Source organism: Carica papaya, chromosome 5, assembly GCF_054855325.1.
Source record: "Carica papaya isolate Zhongbai chromosome 5, ASM5485532v1, whole genome shotgun sequence".
Classification (NCBI taxonomy): Eukaryota; Viridiplantae; Streptophyta; class Magnoliopsida; order Brassicales; family Caricaceae; genus Carica; species Carica papaya.
Window position 1 is genome coordinate 35,680,685 of NC_142313.1, and position 7,877 is coordinate 35,688,561.

The following is a 7,877-nucleotide window of genomic DNA, read 5'->3' on the forward strand; positions in this document are numbered from 1 at the left end:
AGGCACGCTAACTCAATGCCGCGCAGGAGGTCACATCGTCAATCCGTGTGCCCATGATTGGACAGTCTGGATTTGTTCCTGCGTGTGTAGACGGTCCGGATCCATTTTCTCATCAGGCGCGATTAGACGGTCACGATTAATCGCGATGAACGACTTAAATTATTTTTCTCTTTAAATGCAATCGTACGGTTCAGATCAAATCGTGATGAATGGCTCAGATTCATTTTCTCTTTTAACGCGATCAGACGGTCGAGATCAAATGCGATAGACGGTCCAGATAAAAAAAAAACAGATATAAATACCTCACTTCACACCGAACCCTAACTCTAGCCGCCAGCCTCCTACCGGAGATGAAGGACCAGTCGCTGGAAAAGGGAGTCAACTGACGCCTGCCGACGCACCGAAGCAACATCCGACCGCCAAAAAAGGTAAACGATTTCTCATTCGCTCGAAATTTGATTTTGAATACTCTCATGCCCAAATCGGAGCAAAAGGACCAGCGGATGAGCCGAAAACTGCGGGTAAAGCACGGTGACACTGTCGTAGAAAAAATTAAAAATCACATCTGATGAGTCCCTTCCCGATTCCCATTTTGTGCAATTTTTTCACTATTGTAATCACCATTCTATTTTCTACAAGTTGATCGAAGAAAAACGTCCAACCACGAAGGTGAGCCGGCGGAGCCGCCGATGAGTTTTTATTTTTTGACTTTTTTCGGTCAATCGAGACCCCTTAATGTGTTTTCTCACAGAGATGAGTATAAAACCAGCCGAAAACAGCCAGTTCGAGGCAAACTGCTGCCGCGGGCGGCGATGCCGTTGCTAGAGCACGGCGACACCGCCATTCTGGATTTTTTTAATTGGCCAAAAAAGAGTTTTAACATCGATTTTGAGATTTTTTTGGTATTTTTAGGCACTTGAAGCATATTTTAACCTCTGTAGAAATATTTAACAAACCCGGGGACCGTCAATAGGTGCAGCTGAAAGTTTAGTATTTCGGACACTGATTCGGGTAAGAATCTCTCACCTTATTCTTGGTTATGGAATTGAAGTCTAATTATAAATAATACGGCATTTTGCGAAATTTAGAAAACTTCGATAATTAATTACGGGTTACTAATAGAGCCGGAACCATTCCTTACACAAAATCCTTACGAGACACAAAAAACAATGGATTATCACTCAACCATTCCTTGTGAAATGCATGTACAAATACATGAGGAGAGGGAGACCCCCATTAAACCGAGCAGCCTGGGAGGGTTCGCTTCGAGAGGATGTGGACCAACTATTTAAAATGCTGGAGAGACTCATTGCTACCCAGCAGGCCCGGGAGGAAAGGAGTGAGCTACTTAACCCTCCCTTTCTGACACAGGTTGAGCCATCCCTGCAGCAGGAGGATCTTGAGCCACCCCAGTATGATCCTGCTCCTCCACAGTACCATCTGACACCACAATAGTATGGTCTAGTACCCCAACTGCATTACCCGGCACCACCACAGTATAGCCCAGTGCCCTAACTGCATCATCCAACACCACCACAGTACAATCTGGTGCCTCAACTGTATCATCTAGTACCACCACAAGGCCATCTAGTCCATCCTTAACACAATTCAGTACCTCTTCCACGGGATCCAACTCCTCCGATGATGGACCCAAGTTACATTGAGAGGTATAAAGGACTAAATTCATATACTTTTGTAGGAATATCCTCCTTTGAAGAGGTAGAGTACTGGTTAGCTAAGACAAAAAAAGTCTTCACGACTTTTGGGGTGATTCCCGAACAGAGAGTCATACTTGTCACCAACATGCTGGTGGGAGAGGCAGGCCGCTGGTGACAACTCAAGCAGGTCACCATGCCCATTCTAGTCACTTGAAAACAATTCTTGATGACTTTCAATGCAGAGTATCTCCCAGAGCATCTCCGGTATCTAAAGAAAATGGAGTTTGCACACCTGATTCAGGGTGATATGATTGTATTAGAATATGCATGAAAGTTCTTAGAGTTGGGCCAGTATTCCCCTGAGAGCATGATGAATGAAGGCAGAAATGCAAGAAAGTTCGATTGGGGCCTCTGTCCTGAGATTAGACAGTAGCTGTATATGTTCGAGCTCAGTACTTACTCGGTCGTTCTGACCAAGGCACAGCTAGTGGAGAGGAACCTTCGTATTTTTTCTCCAGCAGTAGGGAACCTTAGGCCCTCGGTTTCACACCCCAAACCAGCACCTACTGCATCTGTTTAGCAGAACAAGAGACCTAGACCAATGACTCAAGCTCCTTCTCATATTCCGACAATAGGACGTGGTAGGATTTGTCAGCACTGCGGTAAGGATTATGGGGACCAACCATGCTATTGCCTCAACAATATTTGTCGCATATGTAGGAGTGTCCAGCATTACGCTAGGGAGTGTCTGAGGAATCAGAAGCATGCCAGATCTCCTATCTAAGGCAAGACTTACAACCTTACTCAGCAAGATGCAGAAGCCAACTCAAACATGATACATGGTACGTACATTATCTGTAATAATCTTGCACATGTTTTGATTGATACTGGTGCCTCACATTCATTTGTTTCATATACTTTTGCATCAAATTTGAATGTATTACTTGAAAGACTTGATTTTGTGTTATTTGTGTCTACTCTTAGAAGTAGTACACTACTAGGGGAGGTTATATACAGAGTCTGTATCATAAATATAGTAGATAAAAAATTGAATGTGTGCCTAATAGAGATTGACATAAGGGACTTTGATGTAATCTTAGGAATGAACTGGTTAGCGACGTATCACGCCACCATAGATTATTTTCATAAGAAACTTATATTCAACCCTCCTAATGAAGAATCATTTATAAATTAATAAAATTCTTTAAACATTATTCCCTCATGGCAATTTTTCCTATTATTAAGTGCTTTAACTCAGCTATTTTCTCCAACTAAGCAAACCTAAGAAAGAAATTTATATTTGAGAGATTCCAGTAGTTCGAGACTTCCCGAATGAATTATCCAGACTGCTAGTAGACAGAGAAGTTGAATTTACCATAGATCTTCAGTCAGGCACTCAACCTATTTCGATTGCCCCTTACCGCATACGTCATGTTGAGATGGAGGAGTTGAGAAAATAGATCAATGAATTGCAGGATAGTGGATTCATCTGACATAGTATGTTCCCTTGAGGTGCCGGAGTCACATTTACAAGGAAGAGAGATAGGACATTAAGGTTATGTATTTACTACAGAGGACTGAACAGGGTCACGATCAAGAACAAGTACCTCTTTCCCATATGATCTTTTTGATCAGTTGCAGGGTGTTCAGGTATTTTTCAAAATAAATCTGCATTCAGGTTACCATCAGATAAAGATCAAGGCAGAAGACATTAGCAAAATAGCTTTTTGAACTAGGTACGGACACTATGAGTTCTTGATCATGACATTTGGACTAACCAACGCACCGACCATTTTCATGGATTTGATGAATAGAATTTTTAAACAATTTCTGAATCAATTCGTCATTGTATTTATTGATGATATCATGATATATTCAAAAAGTAGAGATGAATACGTTCACCATTTGACTCAAATTTTGCAAGTTCTCAGAGAAAAGAAGTTATATGCAAAGCTGAGTAAGTGTGGGTTCTGGCTCAAGCAAACTACTTTCCTAGAGCACATCATATCAAGAGATGAAGTGCCAGTAAACTCCAAAAAAGTTAAGGCAGTGCTCGGCTGGGAAAAGTTAACATCGGTCAAGGAGATTCATAACTTTCTGAAAATGGCAGGTTATTACCACAGGTTTGTGGAATGATTTTCTAACCTAGCTGTTCCTTTGACTTAGCTCACAAAGAAGAACGTCAAGTTTGAGTAGAACGAGAACTATGAAATGAGTTTTTTACAATTGAAGAAATGGTTGACTACTGCACTTGTATTGGCCTTGCCGAGCGAGACAAGGGGATATATAATTTATAGTGATGCCTCCTACTTAAGGTTGGGTTGTGTTCTGATACAGCATGGGAAGGTCATAGCATATGGGTCCAAGCAGTTGAATAGTCATGAGAAAAACTACCTCACTCATGACTTAAAACTTACTACGATTATCCACGCCTTAAAGACTTTACGCCATTACTTATATGGAGAGACCTTTCAGATCTATACCGACTATAAGAACTTGAAACACATATTCACTCAAAAGGATCTCAACATGCGTTAGAGAAGATTGATAAAACTCCTCAATGATTACGATTGCAACATTTTATATCACCCGGGTAAGGGCAACGTGGTAGCCGACGCACTCAGTAGGAAAAGTACATGTATATTAGCTCACTTATAGTTTCAAAATGCAGGGCAATAGGGGCTGCATAACAGGTACGACTTTAGGATCTGAAGAGAGTTACATGTTTGACCCATCTGACTGTTTAACTTGAGTTGATCCAGAGAATAAAGGAAGCCTAATCCGTCGATTCCACCATAGCAGCCCTCAAGAAAGATGCAAAACAGGGAGTAAATTCAGAATTTCGAGTCTCTACCGATAGATTGCTTAGATTTCTGGATAGGGTGTGTTCCATATGACAGTGAGCTGAAAATGAACATCATGATCGAGGCCCATATCTCAAAATTTACAATGCATCTCAGAAGCACAAAGATGTATCAAAGTATCTAACCATGAATTTGGTGAAACGGGATGAAAAAAGATGTAATCGAATTTGTTTTCGAGTATTTGGTATGTCAGCAAGTCAAGGTAGAGCATCAACATTCAGGCGGACTACTTCAGCCATTATCAATTCCATAGTGGAAGTGAGAACATATCACAATGAATTTCGTGACAAGATTGTGTAGGGCACACTTGGGACATTATGTCATTTAGATAATTGGTGACCGACTCACAAAGTCTTCCCACTTCTTGACCATCAAGATGACCAACCCCTTGCAGAAGTTACCAAGAATGTATATCTGGGAGATAGTCAGGTTACATAGAGTGCTAATGACAATAGAGTCTGATAGGGACCCTAGGTTCACTTCTCGATTCTGGTCTAGTTTTCAGCAAGTCATGGGAATGAAATTGTCCTTTAATACTGCATTCCACATTTAGACCGATTGACAATTAAAAAAGAAGATCCACAGACTGGATGATATGCTCCGAGCTTATGTTCTTAACTTGAGGGGCCATTGGGATGATCATTTACCCCTAATAGAGTTCGCTTATAATAACAACTACCAATTAAGTATCAGGATGGCTCCGTACGATGTGTTGTATGACCACACATGCAGATCGCCAATCTGTTGGGAAGAGTTGGATGATAAAAGATTGTTTGGTCTAAATCTTGTGGAAGAGACTACAGCCAAATAGTTAAAATTAAGAAAAACATCCAGACGTCTCAGAACAGGCAAAAGAGTTATGCGGATACCCGGATGAGAGATTTGGAATTTGAGAAAGGTGATTGGGTGTTCTTTAAGGTCACTTCTTTTAAGGGAATCAGTAGGTTTGATAAAATGGAGAAACTAAATCTCTGGTTTATTGGGTCATTTGAAATCTTAAACAGAATTGACACTGTCACCTATAGACTTGCACTGCCTCCAGAACTATCCAGGGTCCATAATATGTTTCATGTATCCATACTACACAAGTACAACCCGGATCCCTCTCACATCTTGGACCACGAGCCCATTTCACTCTAAGAGGATCTGTCCTACAATGAGATACCAGTCGGTATTGTGGATCGAAAGAGTAGAGTACTCCACAACTGAAAAATTCTCTTCGTTAAGGTCCTATGCCAAAATCAGACACAGGGAGAGGCCACATGGGAGCTAGAATCAGACTTCAGAGTCCCGTATCCCCAATTGTTTGATTGAGTGAGAGAGAGACAAATTTGAGAGACCAAATTTTTTTTAAGGGATTGAGAGTTATAATAACTAGAATCAATTTTAAAAATTTTAAATTAATATAAAAAATATAATTTTTAAATTTATGAATTTTTATTTAATATAAAAATTTAGAAAAAATAGGTGGAGGATAAAATTGAAAATAGTTATTTTTATGATTTTTACCAACTTTCATTTTTGTATCGGTGAGTAGTGTGACATTCTTACTGAGTTAGTGTAGCTCACTCTTTCATTCACTCTTTCATTATGAAAAAATAGCTTAATCCACAAGAGAGTTGCGAATAGGATACCAATTGTTTACTTTCTATTTATTACTTTGATTTTTCGTTTATTCTTTTAGAATGATCATTTTCGTAATCCTATTGGGTATTCTAAATTATTGTATAAAGAATGTAAACTCTAACTTTATTATTTCGCTTCCGCATTCAATTTATAATTCATTTTTTTTTAAGTTTTGAGTTGTTACAAAAAACTTGTGTCATTTTAACGAGGAACTAAAGTAGAAATTCAATACAAGAATATGATATAACCAACTTATATAGAATATTTTGAAAGGTAGTTCCAAAATAAAAATAAAATACATTTCCAAATAAAATTATATACGATAACATAAATTTTAAAATATAATGAATAATTAAATTAAAATATGTTAAATATTATTGTAATTTAAAAATTACATTCTACATGCATTAAGAAATAATTAATATATACTAATAAAATAAAAGTACTGTTGTAACGACCCCGAAATATTAAAATGAAATGAGTATTTAAATATATCAAATGCGGAAGCGATATCAAAATTTCAGTTAACATCCCTTACACGAAAACCAAAAACGTACTTAAAATATAAAAGATTAAACTAACTAAAAGTGAAACTCGAAAATAAAGCTATGAGTATGACTACAGAGTCTCTAGGCATCCCTTTCGTCGTCCTCTTGCGGAACGGGCTCGGGAACCATGTCTTCCTGATCTGAAATGGTTAAATAAGGAGTGAGCTACACTAGCCCAGTAAGAACATCACGATATCTCACCGTCACGGAGGTAAAGGTGGGTAGAAAACACAAAGGACCCATGGAGCATGTTTTACAACAAATCCTTTTATTTATGATAAAACCTTTACCATCCACTTACCTCGGTGGAATTTATGAAACAATATAAGAAAAACAATAACATTATCATAATCATGAAATAATACAAGCTGTAAAACATAACACTTATCACGCCTCTTGTAATTCAATCATTATACAACATATCTTTTTCTCATTTACCAGCCTACTAGTATCCGTGGGGGTCCATAGGGGTCCCGCTACCCGTTAACCTTTAACATTCATAATCAGTTTCCAGGGCCGTCCCCATACCCCGTCCGGTATGGGCGCCAAAACCATAAACCTCAACACCCCGTCCGGTATGAGCGTGAAACGGGCCGTCCCCATACCCCGTCCGGTATGGGCGCCAAAACCATAAACCTCAATACCCCGTTCGGTATGAGGGTGAAACGGGCCGTCCCCATACCCTGTCCGGTATGGGCGCCAAACCCATAAGATCTCCATACCCCGTCCGGCATGTGAGACCACAATCCCGGTAGGGTTCCCTACGGACCCGGTCCGTCCACCATCTCCTAGGATATCTAGTCAGGCTGACCCCATAATACAATTATCAGTCTACACAATCCTTTATTTTCCTTTTCCTCAGTCAGCATCATCAATTCACATTTAAACAAGCAAATCGTAATTCATGCCAAACAGACAACATACAGTATCAGTTTTTCAGTCATTCAACCCATAATTAATAAAAACGTAGTATATGCACACAAATCTGTAAAATGAACACATCAAACCTCATGCTGCATTTAAAGCTGTAAACAGGCCAAATAACAGTAAATCACCAATTACACTATACTCGGGCTCCATTAGCCACCTTAAGTAATTTCACACATTCGTTAATTCAAGAAATACCGTTTTATCATTTTGAACTTTAATACCGTGATAGGAAATAGGGTGAGGGGTCCTTA